The following is a 17,634-nucleotide window of genomic DNA, read 5'->3' on the forward strand; positions in this document are numbered from 1 at the left end:
TCTCCTATTTCCCATCATTTCTAAATTAAAGAAAAGAACAACTTAATTTTAACGTAGCCATTGCTTTATGTAATGTATTTTTAAAGTTGTCTTTAAGTGTTTACGATGTTATTGCAATTTTTTGGAATTTATGAATGAATTCAAAACATTTTATTGTTCTTGCAGATTGATCATTGGCATCAAAAGACATCATGCTGTCACAAGACCAGTAATAAATACAAATGGCACAAACACTTTACGTATTACTTCTCACACTTACGTCGTTGTAAAATATTATAAGAATGTGTTTCTATGTTGTTCAAAGATTTACAAGTTTTGCAATAAATATTTGATTTAATAAAAATGTCTAAATTTAATAACAAGTTGAAATTGACCACAATTTCCAGTATTTAGTGGTATTAGCATTAAACAAGTGTATAATTATACCCTACACTACTATGTAGAAAGGGTATTATAAGTTTGTTTTGGGAAAAATTCATGTAACACCGCGAAATATTTGTCGGAGACCCCCAATGTGGTATACCAATCTTCATATCTCGGCGAGATAAAGCGATTTTGAGATGTGTGTCTGTCCGTCCGTCCGTCCGTCCGTCCGTCCGTCCGTGTGTCCGTCTGTCCATTATAAATTGTAATCAAACTCCAGGCCGTAATTATGGACCGATCGTCACGAAATTTGGTATGTAGGTCGGTTTCACATCAGAATAGATCGCTATTTTAATTGGTGATGATCCTGAAATATTTAGCGGGTGAAATGGACCAAAAACATAATTTTTATCCGATTTTGTAGTTGCTCTGTAGGTCGCAATAATAGTCCGATAGCCTCGAAATTTTAAATAAGATAAGAGTATATGACAGAGAAAAAGCTTGCGATTTGAGATGGCGATCAGATGATATTTAGAGGGTTAAATGGACCACAACTTTTGTGTGAAAATTGTGAAATTTTTTTATAAACAGCTTATATCTTAATTCCTGAAAGACACATTCCCCACTCGTGAGTTACATTTGGAAGACGATCTCTTGACCTTTCAATTGATGTCAATTATGTTGATGCACGTGATCAGATAACAGAGTTACAGCCTAATATATCCAGTTTTTTGTTTGTAGTGTAATTATAAACCCGCTAGAGGTCGCAATTATAGTTCAATAGTCACGAAATTTTGCACGTGGTAAGAGTTTAGGTAGAAGTAAATGCCTATAATTTTGAATGATGATCTGATATTATTTAGCGGGTGACATTGATCATTAATTTTGTATGAAAAATATTCAAATTTTATTTTGGGTCCATGTTTTAATTTCTGGAAGGCATATACCAGCAAAGTAGCCTACATATGGAATAATAACTACTGACCTTTCCCCTGATGCAAATTGCAATAATGTGTCTGCCAGATAACGGGAATACTGCCTAATATGTAATGGGGTTTCTGTAGAGAACCATAATTTCCTCCCATGCTAGCAATTGTCTTATATCATGACAGAGAAATTTACAGTTCCGTTCATCTGTCTCTCTTACTGTCTAGCTGGCTGGTGCGCACGATAACTCCCGAACAGATCTACCGTTTAGAACCAAATTTTGCACTTCGTAATTTGTGCCCAAACTTAGTTTACTTTCGAATATGGGCCACATCGGTTCACTCCTTCAACACCTCCCCCACAAAAGTTCAAAATTTTTCTGAAAAATTGTGTGAACGATAATTGTCGAAGTGCGAAATCGATTTGGTCCAAACTTTCCATATATTAGTATTCCTTCCAGATATAGATCCGGTAAGACTATATCATTCCACAACTTCAAGTATCTCCCACACAAAATTTGGAAAAGTGAAATTTAAGAGTCCTATCAAATCGTTTTGATTTTCTTCAGCAGATTGTCCTTGCGGTCCCCTTTGCGATGATACAATTGCAGTGGCAAGTCCATACCTTCAGAGATTATGGCCGAAAAGGTCCAAGAAACCCTGAAAAACAAACAAGAAACCTAAGTAAAATGGCAAATCCGCAAGATAACTCTCAAGGGGATTTTCTGATTGGTTCAAACTTTGCACATCCTAGTATTTCATCCAGTCATGTATCAGGTTGGAATATGGACCATATCGGTCCCGTTCTTCGAGTACCTCATACACAAAATTTGGGAAAAGTGAAGTTTAAGGACCAGTTTCGGATCTATTTGATTTTTTTGTAGAAGGTTCTTTTCACGGTACATATTGCAGCGGTACAATTTTTCCGGAGTAAGTCCATACATCCTGAGATAATGGTCCAAAATTTCCAAAAAATAATTCTCAAACGTTTTCAAAAATCAGAAGTTAGATTTTGTAAAGCCTTACATTACGATACCTACAAAATATATATTTTTTATACGGCATAATTATTGTGTTTGCTTCTTTTTTGGTCAGATGCTGAGGGTATATCACCGTTAGCGGAGCTGACTTATAAGTACTATCTTACTTAGTGTGTAATTGAATATGAATAAGTTTGGGATTTATAAATTTGTTTGCATTCAAATTATTTGAATTTCTTTTCATTATTATTAGTTATTTCTATGGGTATAAAATATGTATATGGTAATATTCAAAAAAGTTTTACAATCGTTGAAGTTGAGATTCACCATTTAATAAGTCGCGAACTGTTAATATATTTTATAAAATATAAATACATTTATATATATTGAAGTGTTTTAGCTACGATCTCATAATATGGACCATAACAAATAATTTTCGTGGAAGCTGCGCTGGTGGTAATATAAAAAAATGGGAAAAATGTGTTGAAGTTTACAAGTTTTTTTGTGTTCTTTCTTGATTTCTGGCCAAACCACGGAAAATTCAAAACTATGCTCAAAGAAAGAACTAAAGAATACCCTTTAGGCAATATGGTTCTAGTGTATGACTTTTCGATATATACACTGTATCCCCCTAAAATCGATGCTGACATTTTGAAGTTTTGATTTCAGTGCTTTTCGAATTTTTCTTATAATAAAAGGGTGCAACTAGATAATAATCAAAACTAGTTTATAGGATTGTAGAACTCGCGATTCCACGTCGTTCGATGTATATCTCATGAGTGTGCTCCGTACAGCTTCCTAGTAATAGAAGTCCAAAGGCGAAAATTTGGTCCGTAAATTTTCTGAAAAAACCTATTTTTTGGCTTTAAAATTTACAACTGTCGTACAGGTACCCCTGAACCCCGCGTGATTTTAGTTTTTTTACATGCCGGATCTAATGAGCTCTTCCGCGGTCAAATCCATCCACTAAAACGCCGGATATAGATACCTTGAAAGTAGGAAAATCTGAAAAAATATATTTTGACAATTCCGCGAATTGAACCGCGATTTTCTTTGATTATTTTTACATAAATGTAATCCTTTATACGCGATTATTATATTTGCCAAAAAGGTGTGTCACAAATTACAAAGATTCGGGAGTAATATCCCTATTTATCCCAAAATAGAATGTGGTGGCACATCCGCAGTTCTTGACGAATCTGTCTAAAATAATTTATATTGACGTATTTTTAATAGGGGGCCATTGAAATCGGATGCACCTTATAATCATATGCACATCGCGTAATTTTTGCCCACTTGAAGGTTTTTTGAATAGTAAAATGCAACTGATGGCACACTTTGGCCGCTGAATGAAACATGGGAAAATCCATGCATATTGATAGACATGGACTCCCTGTATCCGAAAAGCACATGCACATCAACTGATTTAAACGGATTCGCGAATTGCACGCTTTTTAACTTTTGTGTTTTTTCTTTGATTGTGATTTCAATATTACTCTCTACTTCTTATTTCTATAGCTTATCACAGAAAGCAAATATACTTTCACGATGACTAATTACTTTTCTCGTAGAAGTTTAAGCAAAATACTTCAGGATTTGGATCGAAATTTAGTGAAATAATAGAATAACTCCCAACATTTATTTTTCAAATTTTTCGTATTTAACCAAAAATATATTTTTGAAATAATTTCCAACAATAAGTTTCCGTTCTTTGTTGTTGCTGTAATATGCAAGTTATAAACGCGATCTTTATAATTTTGGTCTCACATTTTTCTAGGCGTTGTCTAGATTCTGTACGTATTTTTAAATTATTTTTTTAGTGATTTTTTGGACTTTGATTTAGAATAAATAAAATGTATTCCAAGATTTCTTCAATATTTTTTGATTTACCGCGAAAATAAAAATAAATTTAGCAACTATTTTAGCATCTACGGATAGATATCACATTCTGCTAACGATTCATATATACATGTTCTTATTACAACACAATAGAAATTTTTAAAAAAATTTTCTTTACAAGAGAGTAAAACCGCATATAACTTTTGAGTGCAGCATCCAATTTTGTGAACGCGAACAGATTTGAAACCACGATTTTTTTCTTAACCCATGTACCAAAAATGGCGGATATGCTCGCCAAAAAAGTTGTTAATTTTTTTTCTATGTAATTGTAAAGGAAATTTGAAATTTACCATATAACCAAAATGAACTATTTTCGAAATTCCCTGAAAATCACAAAACTGCGTGCATTACCAAGCATATGTGAGGACGATAGATCTCCAATATATAGATCTCAATGTGAAATTTCCAATTTTGGCATATTGTTTAAAAATGTATAAATTTCATCGTATACCAATGAATTCATGTTATGTCATTGATAGGAAATATCGGCAGCATTACAAAGGGGTATTATGCCACCGTTGAAAATTTGATGTGGCCAGGCCTGGAAATCATACCCGGACATTCAGCGTGCAATGCGGTTGCACATAGCTAATTCCTACAGGTTGAGGTGTAGGGTATTACATGGTCGGCTCCGTCCGACTATAGCCTTTGCTTACTTGTTTTTATGTTACATATATTAATTTGTGGATCTTAAAGAATAAATACAAACGATTTGTGACAAATTACTCCATGGTACAACAAATTAGGTTTTATTATTTGGCGCTTTTGGTAGTGAAACAGGGGAAAAGAAGTTCTGCGTTTCAGAATTTTATTGATATAGATTTTAATAATTATTAATTTGTCTGTAATTCGAAAATACAATCGTATTGTAGTCCTGATCTCATTCTGGCGGTGCGGGCTATATGTAACATACTCTTCTACGATTGGTTACACGCGCTTTTGTGCTCATGTGGAGTCCTATTGACTCTTTTATATCTCAATATTGTATACGGTCGTTTTTCATGTTACTTTTATCAACGCCAATATTTGATATATAAAACATACAAAATTGCTCATTTCGCATCACAAGCACATTATACAACACGGTGCGCCTTAATTAGCTTTAAATGAAATGCGCTTACACAGAAAAAACAAATTCATTTAATTTATGAATAGTGTTCAAAATTTTTTTCCAATCTTCAGATTTTACATTGTATGAACCTAATTCATAAAGCAATAAATACTGGTTTCTTTTTTTAATGAAACATAAATATGGGATATATGTATAACTATTCTCCTTTGCAAAATATGAACTAATTCATTCATTTCAAAATAATCTTCTTTGAAGCAAGAACTTACTTATATTTAAAACTCTGTTTGTATTTTTTATAAATTAATTTTTTCTATACAAATTTTGTTTTTTATTTTATTTTGAAATTATTTTTTTTTTTTTTTATTTAATTTTGTAATTATTGTTCTTTAAACGTTTCTCTTCTAATTGATTTTTCCTAATGAATTATGTATCTTGTAAATCAGAACAATGTGAACCATATGTACATACATATTGAGCCCATCAGCAATAGCTTGATTTATTAGATGTTGCATTTATATTAAAAAAAATTAAAAAATTGTATATGTGAAATAATGTTATTTTGTTATTTTGTTTCATCATACAAAAGCTTTTCTATTATCTTATCATCACCAGTTCAGATTTCAACATGGACTCCAACAGCACTCCTTTAAGAATTTCTAGTTCGTGAACCTACATTTAATTTGTAATTTTGTAATTTTATAACAAACATTTTGAAAATGTATACTCTTTTGTTTTGATGTCGCTACATGGTGGGATGTACAAATCGACTTGTGTGTTTCTAGTGATCTGTACAAATGATTCAAGTGCTGATGAAAAGATCGGATCTCTCACGACTTCCTTTGCATGGGTTTAAATGCTAATGAAAAGATCGGATCTTTCACGACTTGCTTTGAACCAATGCAAAATATGCCATGAAATCACGTCATCGCATAGAACCCCTCCCTTCAAATTTTGCTGGGTTGTGAGTGTGGTAGTGGTGGTTGTTTAGACAGTTGTGCTTTGTTGACACGGAGTAAATGTGTGTGTAGATACGATAGAGGGGAGGAAAGACAAAAACAGTAGAAGCAAAACTACAACACCTTTATAGGCAAAACACAAAAACCGGTTTTTGGCAGAAAAAAGTAATGGTGAATGTAGGAGAAACTAGAAAAGTTATTTTTGTGTTTTCGAAAAACATCTATACTTTTGTCTATTCACTTTAAAAGAGGTGCGTTCAAATTATGGACAAACAAATTATGAACGGAATTAGTAAAAAATGCATACGTTTGTATTAATTATTGTCTTTTTAGGACGAAGGCCAATTATTTATGATAGTTTATTATTTATGGATTAATCGAGCTAACATGGCCTAAGGAGTTTTTGTTTGGTTTTTCTCCAGAGAGTTTTTATTTATTTTTCTAATCTATGAACATTGCTGTTTCCATCTACAAAAACTTCCCTGGTGTTAGCGATTTTCGTTAAAAGTTAGTTAAGGTGCACCTTACATGACATTGTTTTATAAGGAGGCGATACAGTCAGTGCATTGCCCCAAATTGAACTTTATATCATAAAGCTCAACCTTGTAGAGATGGTTCAGTGCTACAACATTTTCTTTAGTCTTATTTCGATAAGTCTTGCAGTTTATAAGCAAAATTGTGAAAACCTAAAAAATCCTAAAAATGTGAACTTTCACCGCGATTTAATTAAGAATACATCCGGCGATTTTTTGGTGTTTTGATATTTCTTATCGATGAACATTGTAGTTTCAGAATCCTCAAAAACTTCCAGGGTGTAAGCACCTTTCATTTAAAGGTAGTTAAGGCGCACCGTGACAGATGTTAATATATTTTCTTCTTTGAAGGAGGATGTGTCTGTACCACAACCGTGTGGTGTCTTATTCTTTGAATAAACATTTTGGACATTATTCTGACTTATGTAGCTGTCGATTTGCTTAACCTTATGTTTCTCATGTTCTGTTTTTCTGACAATTTTACCATGTTTACCAACAGCATTTATTCATCAATTGGTCATTATGTAAGGAAGCTGTGGGTGGTAATATTTATCAAGAAATTAATTTTTCTAGCTTTGGTATTTGATTACAATTGAGGCATATGTTGAAATACAATTGATGTTGTTAAATGAACGTGTTTTAGCGTCTGCTATCATATTATTAGTATTCTTCTCTCTACTTCTACTGTCATATAAAGTAACAGTAACGACTCATTACATATTTTACGTTATAATGCTGAGGGCAATGTGTTCAAAAGAAGTTGCGCTTGTAAAGTGTTCCATATTCACATGAAAACATTATACTCTAGTCAAATATCCCAAGAGAATTTGGTATATCATACAGAATACAGAAATACATTTTAAGACAGAAAAATATACGAGCCAATGTTCATTACCACCAACATTTTATCGTAAAATGTTACTAAAACACTACTTTCAGATTCCTCGTGTTTTGTGTTATTGATTTGTTTTCCTCACGTTTCAACTGTTCTTGAAAATAACATTTATGCTGTTTGATATATGCGGGTAAGCGTTAGTAAGGCATTAATTGACATTCTTCTCTATACCTCTACTGCCATACCAAGTAACATTTATTACTCATAAAAAGTTTTGTGTGATCAATATTGTGGGCAATGTGTTCAAAGGAAGTAAGGGCTAAAAACAAAAATTCTCGGCAGACAAGTTATGCAAACGAATTTGGTGCGCGGTGATATCTTAATGAGAACACAGTCTCTAAGACTTAATTAAAATTATACAACTTGAAGTTATTTTTTCGCCTTAAAGTCAATGAAAAAACATTGTTTTTTATTTATTGTTGTCTTATTATGAGGAAGGTCATTATTTATGAAAGATTTTTATACCCTACACCACTACGTGGGGAGGGTATTATAACTTGGTTTTGGCCAAAAAGTTTGTAACGCATAGAAATAATGGTGGCAAAATGAATGTCTCGACGAGCTGAGTCGGTCTAGCTATGTGTGTCCGTCCGTCCGTCTGTCCATTTAAACCTTGTAATCACGCTACAGGTCGCAATTCTGATCGGATCGAAATTTTGGATGTTGATGGGGGTCCCTGAGGGGAAGAAGCCTTTTGATTTTGGTGATGGTCGGACAATATTTAGGGGTCGGAAAGGGCAAAAAACTTAGGTGGATAAAAAGACAACGTTTTTTTCCAAAGCGAATATCTCAACTTCTACATGGGGTATACCAAAAGCAAAACCTGTCAATGAAAGTAGAAAATATCACCTTTCTAATGAAACAACGAAGATATCACAATAGTAGCAAATAAAACCCCAATTTTCATTTTTGCGATTTTAATTATATTGACGAATATCACAGCCTTGGTTGAAAACTTTCCAAAAGCAGAGCCTCACTGTGAAAGTAGAAGATCCCATCTTTACAATGATGAAACTAGGTCGGCGTATGTAACCAAATAACGGAGATATCGCAATAGTCGGTAATACATCCCATTTTTCTACTTTTTGGAAATCATGCTACAGGTCGCAATTTTGATCGGATCGTCACGAAAATTTGAGAGTTAATGGGGGTTTCACAGATGAAGGACGGAATGGACAAACAATTATTTGGAGAAAGAAGCCTATTGACTTTGGTGATAGTCGGATAATATTTAGGGGTCGGAATGGGGAAAACTCTTTTGGAGACAAATTCAAAGTTTTATACTTTGTAAATATATCGGTTTCTAGTAGTGGTATTCCAACGGCAAAGCCTGTCAATGTAAGAAGAAAATATTACCTTTACATTGGTGTAAAGCACAATAGTCCGTAATGCATCCAATTCTTCCATTTTTTGCAATCAAGCTAAAGGTCGTAATTTTGATCGGATGGTCACGAAATGTTGGTTGCTTATGGGGGTCTCAAAGAGAAAGAGGCATATTATTTTTGTTGGTAGATTATATTCCCTAAAAGAAATGTTTACCAGTGAAAAGCTTATGCACAGGGGTAGTGGTGCAGGGTATCACATGGTCGGCCCAGTCCTGTCTATAGCCTTTTCTCACTTGTTATTAATTGAATTTAAATAACAAGACCTAAGGGGTTTGTATTGAAAAAGTGAATTCTAGCGAAGTCCCACACACCCAACCAATATGCTACGATTGTTTCGCCGTTGGTTTAATTCGGCTCATCAGGTCCATCGGATGTGAATGGCTAGAAGACAAAGGCTGAATGTGATAACTTCTATTTATACAAGCATTATTACAAATTTGCAGATATGAATTAAGTAAAAGTTTCAATAATAATGACCTTCGTCCTAATAAGACAACAGTAAAGAGATATAAACATAGACTCAGGTCACTACCTTGTTGCAGCAAAAGTGTTCCAACACGAAAGTTGGACATCGGTAAGCTGCAATCACAACAGATAGCCACAGCATATTCCCTTTAACTGGCCCAGTTGCTTACTCAAAGCAACTGCTCGTCACGATAACATATCAGGACAATGACAAAACATTGCCCACCCCATGCAAACAGCCGCAAAATCAGTACTTGAATACCAGAGACCTCCATCAAGGAATCCATGGTACGATCAGGATTGTCGTGCTGCTACCGAGGAGAAAAATCCGGTATATAGGGCTACTTAACAATCAGTAGCAACGCGTAGCGCACGAGAGAGGTATCGGGAGAAAAGGAGAAAGCAGAAACGTCTTTTCAGCAGAAAAAAAGAAATATGGAAAAGCGGAAGTGTGAACAAATCGAGATGTACAGGAGACAGAATGAAGTCCGAAAATTCTACCAAAGAGTGAAAAATCAAACTGATGGCTTTGGAACTGGCACATCCTCCTGTAGAAAATAGAAAATTAACTAGCTCCATCTGGCAGGAAGAACGCGTACCCGACGATTGAAACCTGAGCATCCTGTGTCCCATCCATAAGAAAGGAGATAAAACTTTATGCTCCATCGACAGGGGCATAAGTCTTCCCCCTATCGCCTACAAGGTAGTGTTAGGGATATTGTGCGAACGACTAAAGCCCATGGCCAACGAAATAATTGGACCTCACCAATGCGGCTTTAGACCTGGAAAGTCCACCATTGACCAGATATTTACCCTGCGGCAAATCCTGGAGAAGACCCAAGAGATGCAGTTCGACACCTACCACATTTTTGTCGATTATAAGGCAGCCTTCGACAGCCCGCTACGTTCAAACTATTCCAAGACGTTTCTGAATATTGGTATCCCCGCAAAACTCATTAGGCTTTGTAAAATGACTCTAACTGACATAAGATATTCAGTTAAAATAGGAAAGAACCTCTCCGAAGAGCTTTGTACCAAAAGAGGTTTCAGGCAAGGAGACAACCTTTCGTGTGATATTTTCAACAACCTGCTAGAAAAGGTTATACGAGAGGCAAATGTCAAAAGAAGTGCCACAATCTACACCAATAGCTACATGTTACTTGCTTATGCTGATGATAGACATCATGGGAGATCAGTAAAAGAAGTAACCGATACCATTATGAAGGTCGAAGGAGAATCTGCTAAAGTGGGTCTGGCGGTAAAATTCGACGCGTAATGCGGCATCATGACTAAAACCTTAGGTAAAATTTGAGTATACGATCGAATTGGCATTACAAAATACACTAAGAAAATATGCAGATAACTAGAATTACACAAAACGATAAAACACTATTTTTTAATGAAAATGAAGCTATTACCTGCTCCTTCAAAATCCACTATAATATTTTGCTGTACGTATTAGTTTCGCGATATTTTGACTATATTTACTTGCACTTAAAATATTCTTGTAGGTTGTACTAACAACAAAAAATATTAGTCAAATGTTCCGACTTTTGAAGCTATTCTCAAGAAGTCGCGTTCGAATGAAACAAAAAACAACTAATATATGTTTAAAAAGATCAATGTCATAGCTGTCAGAGTTGCCAGATGTTGTACCAGAATTTTGACATTAATTTTTTTTATTTTTGGCCAATGGGTGGAACCACTGTGCATCGGGCCAATTAAAATGAATTACATTGTATTACATATTTGTATTTTATCACTACTCAGTGAAAATTTTTATTAAGCGTGAATACACAAACGCTATAAATATAATAAATAATGTTGCGCGATCAATCCGACATTTTGGAATACAGTAAATCCCGATATTATGAAATTCCAGAAAATTCAATAGGGATACCAAAAAGGTATTCCAAATTTCTTAATTATCAGTATACCAATGCAAAACTGAATTTTAAAGATGGGTAAATATTTAGAACGTCTTAAAGTCTAAAACGACGGGCCAGCAACGCGGTGTATCTATTTCTATATAACAAAACTCTTCAGGGCTGTCATGGTTTTGAAACGGCTGGACACAATTTGGTGAAATTTAGTTAGGTTTATTTATACGTATCCCGTAAGCTTCGGTGGAGTAATTAGGCTAAGTCCTCCGAAATACCGAAAATTCGGAGATACCGTTATATGGGAGCTATATCAAAACGTGGACCTATACCGAAAATTCTCTGTAGGAATATTTAAGACCCCCAATGTACACCAACAACGAATTTATAACCAATTTGGAGGAACAATATGTCTAAAATCTTGTAAATACCAAGGTTTCGGAGTCGGAGTCGAGCAATTTCGCTGAAGTCGGAGTCTAAGTCGAAAAAAAATAACTCCACTCCGACTCCGGGCTATTTTTTGTTCAATACAAAAATATAACATTAAATTCGGGACACCATTTTTCAAATCATTATTTATTTTAAAAGATAGCTAAAAAGGTATAAGTAAACGATATATTATACAAATTTAGAGAATGATTCAAAACGATATTTACTGTTCTTTGAAGTCTAATCTTTTCATCTCTATTTTAATTACAAATTGCATGTCCAGAATATTTTTGATCCAGTTGATCCTTTATTTTTATTGCAAGCAAATGTAATGTTCTATGGAATTATTATTGGACATTTCCTTCCTTCCATGTCCTTCTTGTTCTTAAACTGAAAAATAAACACAAGTTCAGATTTTCTTCGTGAACAAATCTACAGAAATGTTCCTCCGAAAATTTTGGTAAGGATTTTGGTAGTGTAATCATAAACACGCTATAGGTCGCAATTATAGCTCAATAATCACCAAATTTTGCACGACGTAAGACTTTAGGTCGAAGTAGATGCTTACAATTTTGGATGATGATCTGATAATATTTAGCGGGTAAAATGGACCAATACTTTTGTATGAAAAATACAAAACAAATTTGGTCTATATTTTATTTCCTGGAAAACATATACCGGCAAAGTAGACTACATATGGAAATAGATCTACTGATCTTCCCCCTGATGCAGAATCCACCAGAATCCACAAAGTTACTTCTTACAATAAGTTTATTTGTTCCATAAAGAAATTTTGATATGTGGAAAGCTAATTCCTGGGGGTAAAGGTGTAGAGTATCACATGGTCGGCCCCGTCCGACTATAGCCTTTTCTTACTTGTTTTTACTCATAAGTTTGATGCATTGAGTTTACCCAAAGCAAAAACTTTTAATTGTTATATTATTTAAAGTAAAGTCATTTGTGGTTAAAGAACAGATTCCAAATTTAACTGGAATATTTTATGTCATTAGAAGACATTTAGGTAACAAAATGTGTTTTTGGTATGTTACACAATTAATAACTTCTGAATATATTAAACAAAATGGTTGTTAAAAGTAACGTTGCAAGGACGTGCTTTCGTTCCTGAAATCTCATGTCGTATTGCGTTGTACTTATCGCTCTATTCACACTCACTCAACAGAGGACAAGCAAATAATATGTTTTTTATAATTTCTCAAAAAGCATTTCCAACAACCCATCAGTGGAAGATAAGGCATTTAGGCTGTGTCACTGATTAAATGTAAATTTCACATCAGCCTATTCAGAGAGCATTGACTTCATCGAAGATGAAATTTACACGTGTGCGTAGAATGTGGAGCTTAAAGTCAATGGAGCGTATACGCGACACAGAGATTTGTGTGCGAAGTAAATTTGTTACTTATACGCACTGTGTGATTTTAAACATTTATAAATACTAAATGTTTAGCTTTAAAAATACAATTATTTCAAAATTCTTTGATTGTTCAACTAATTTCCACCAAATATAGTTGACCGGTCAAAAATAGAATGTGAAATAATTAAAAATTCCCCAAAAATTATGGTTTAAGAAGCATGCATACCTAAGAATGAACAAACGTTCTATATGAACCTTAATCGGTTTCGAGTTTAATGGTAAGTTTTAAAATTGGGTTTTCTCATTAGATCCAGCAATCGCTTAAAACAGGCTCTTCTAGATTTGTGCAAAGAAATTGTGAATAAATACAATCGCAGTGCTTCGAACGACGGTTATAAGATAATCACAAACGACGAATCTTGGATCTATGTGTTTTAACCGGAAATCAAACAACAATCGACCTTGGGGGTCTTGGAAGATAAGCCAAACCCAACGGAAGTTGATCATGGAAGAAGCACTTTGAAGAAAATGGGGGCCTGTTTCTTCGGCTAAACTGACGATAGGGCTACTATACGCCTTCAGTAACGTAGGACGATTATATCTGAGTGTACCACTCAATACAATTTTTTCGCCTAAAGTCTCCTGAGAAATTCGAAACGAACAAGAGAAGAAGATTCATTGTTCACCATAACAATGCGAGCTCTCACACCTCGATTCAAACCAACGTTTTTTGACCGGACAAAACAGCCCTGCTTTGGCACCCAAAGATTTTATTTTGTTCCTGAACATAAAAAAGGCGTGGTCAACGAATTTCGTCGCTAGAAGATACTGTTGAAGCGTTCAAAAACCATGTTTTGGAGCAGTGGAAAAAGTGCTCCAACGATTGGTTTGAGCGCATTAAAAAGTATATAAAAGGTGCTGGAGACTACCAAAGAAAACAATTATGCTATTTTGGATGGTAAATATTCGCAGCTCTAGTAGAAGGAAAGAAGTCAAAATAAATTTGCCGCATATTTTCAATCTTTTACAGCAAGAGAATAATATTTTGTCAACCTCAGCCGTTACTTCAAACAGAGGAAATTGCTATAATTTGACATTTGAGGTTCCCAGTGGTCTAAAAACTTCTCCCACGCAAATTTTGGGAATTTCATCTCGAATCTATTTGAATTTTTTTACAGAATGTTGTTTCAATATTACAAGAGTAAATTTTTTTCTTTAGTAAGTCCAACTTCCTAAGATAAAGGCCCTAAAACTCCAAAAAACCATGCCGGCACATATTAAAATTGCTTAGTGTGCATAACTCTCAAACTTTTTAAAAATTCCTTCCAAACTTAGTTTAATGTAATTTCATATTTTAAGTTCTCTATGAATCAGAAGTTTGCTTACCAAAAATGTTTGGTATATGTCAATATTTGTTATAGCCCCACATTATGGTACCTTCAAAATCAATATATTTTTATATACGACATAATTATTGTGTTTGCTTTTTTCTGGTCATCGGCTGAGGGTACATATATCTCCGTCAGTACAGGTGACTGAAACTGTCTTGGCATTAAGGGTTCTTAGTAGTCGAACCATGTCTCCACAAAAAACGGTGCCATCATATATCATTTTTATACCCTCAGAATTTATGCTAACGAGGGTATATGCACCTTCATACGGGCAAAATGTGCCTCATCGAAATACCATCGAGGACCTGCCCTCGAATTTGGTTTTTGTTGTAGCAACTTGTTTTCACTGCCCCATACGACGTTACAAGTTTTATCAGGGGCAAGTCCATACTTCCTGAGAAAATTGCCAGAAAGTTGCAAAAAAACGCCATGGCACCGTGTGTAGTGGTTGAAACGCAATATAAATCTCGAACGGATCTACCTATTCGGTCCCAAATGTGGCCTTCGTAATATTTTGTGCAAATTAAGGTTAAGTTTGAATATAAGCCATGTCGGTCCACTCCTTCAGGTACCTACCCCACAAATGTTCAAACATGTTCGGAAGAATTGTGCGCACGATAACTCTTGAATGGATTGACCGATTTGGTTTATACTTTATACATCTACTACATATCTACCAGATATAGGTCAAGTTCGAATATGGACTATATTTGTCCACTCCTTCGGGTACCTCCCACACAATATTTTGTATAAATTCACTTTAAGACCTGCTCTTGAATCAGTTTAATTTTTTTATGCAACTTGCATTAGCTGCCTTAATTACGACAGTAAAAGTTTTTTTTCTGGGGCAAGTTCATACTTCTTGAGAAAACAGTCCGAAAGGTGTAAAAAACCCATATGACACCATATGTAGTAGCTCGAACCGAATACAGTGTTCGTCCACACTTTGGATATAGTAATATTTTTTCGAATAGTAGATAAAATTCGAATGTGGTGCTTGTAGGTCCACTTCTTCCTGTACATATCCCACAAATGTTCGAAAATATTCGCAATATATCACAAACGGAGAAACTGATTTGGTCCAAACTTTGGATATCGAAATATTTTGTCCAAATTTAGTTCGTTCAAATGTGGGCCTTATCGGTCCATTCCTTGGGATACCAACCACACAAATGTTCAACACTTTTGTTTGGTAAGGCTCCGTTCGAGGATCCTTTGGATATTTTTACCGGGGTTTCCTAGTGACCCTGTTTACAGCGATATATTTTGTTCTCGTATGCTAGTATGGTACAAAAGCTCTATCTATCGATATCCCCCCGCAAATTTTTGACCTTTAATCCAATCCATATTTTGTCGGTTCATGCGGCCTAAATTTTGAAAACCCCCCTATACACATAAGTTTTTTTTTTTGGGAAAAAAGTATTTCAATCCACACAGGCTGAGGGTATATCTCTGTCGGCAAAGCAGACTGATACTTTTTTACTTGTTTTCACGTTTATATCTAAAATTTTCGTCCTTAATTGGCTATAGCGTTTTTTACATGTTTACTTTAATTTTCCTATTATGAAAAAGAGTGACATATATTTTATTATACCACATATGAACATTTTATTTTGTTGTTATAAAATTAATATTTTTAAAATATCGTCTGCTCCGTCGGAAAAGGTCGTAAGTCCCTCTCAATAAAACTTTCAGGAGAAAGAAAAAACATTCCAGCGCTTTCTGTATTAAAGATTTTACTATGGTGGTAAAGGCAGTATTCTTCGTTTATTTATTCCGCTTCAATACCTGTACTTTGTTTGATAACATTCCGTCGCGTTTGGGAGATAATTGGATGTCTTTGGACTTACGACCTTTTCCTTGTACAGTTTTGTATTTTTTTTAGGGATTTACGACCTTTTCCTACAATTTACGGACGTTTTTAAAATAAAATATTTATACCCATTACATGTTGGTTATGATCGAAAGGTGTGAAATGGACCAAACACACAATTTTTACCCGACTTTGTAGCTGTCCTGTAGATCGCAGAAATATTCCGATCGGAGCGAAATTTTAAAAATGATTTGAGTTTAAGACAAAGAATAAGCTTGCAATTTAACATGGTGATGAGATAATTATTAGCGGGTTTAATGGACCAAAACTTTTGGGTGAAATCTTATATATAAAAGACAATGTGTGTATGTTTGTATGTTCCGCATAGACTCAAAATCGGCTTAACCGATTTTTTTTTTTTTGAAAATTTCAGAGAATATACAAGGAACAACCGGGGTGAAAATAGGCTCTATATTTTTTTTGAATTTCGGTGGGGGCGGGATAGGCCCTATTTTTTAAAAAACGCTTTTTTGCTAAAGTTATGAAAATATCGGTCAGAAAATTAATTTGCGAGGCAACGGTTGTTGAATCTCCGACCCTAAGTACTTATTCCATGTAATTTTCAGATTATGCACAGGGATGTCCCTTGGTGGAAGTAGGCTATATATTTTGTTGAATTTCGGAGGAGCGGGTTACACCTGTGCCCTATTTTTTAAATGCGCTATATACATATATAAAACTTACGAACGATTCCGTTTCCCCAATCCTGGGTACATTAGCAAAAAGACCCGACCACCCCCACTTTCTTAAATATGCTACAAATCAATGGAAATACCAGATGTTATGCATAACGAAGCTTTGGTCTTATTGGAAAGCAAGTGTTTAGATTAGAAGGCAACACATCGATAGCTATAGTTTCATCAGGTATATAAGATACATAATAAGAAGGTGAACACAGTCGGGCATGCCGTCATCAAGTCATCAGTTATTTGGCGGTATGTTAAAATTGCATTGCGACACCAACATTTCTGAAGATTTTTATACCCTCCACCATAATATGGAGGGTATAATTAAATTTGTCATTCAGTTTGTAACATATCGATATATTCAGCGGAGACCCTATAAATTGTATATGTTATTGATCAGAGTAAAATTCTAAGTCGGTATAACCATGACCGTCTGTCCGTCTTTTGAAATTAAGATACAGCTCGCAATTTTAAAGATAGATCTTCGTGATTTGGTATAGAAGTTTCTATTACTTCTAGGATGTTTGGT

Source organism: Musca autumnalis, unplaced genomic scaffold (assembly GCF_047663935.1).
Source record: "Musca autumnalis isolate F117 unplaced genomic scaffold, ASM4766393v1 scaffold_1, whole genome shotgun sequence".
In the NCBI taxonomy this organism is placed as follows: Eukaryota; Metazoa; Arthropoda; class Insecta; order Diptera; family Muscidae; genus Musca; species Musca autumnalis.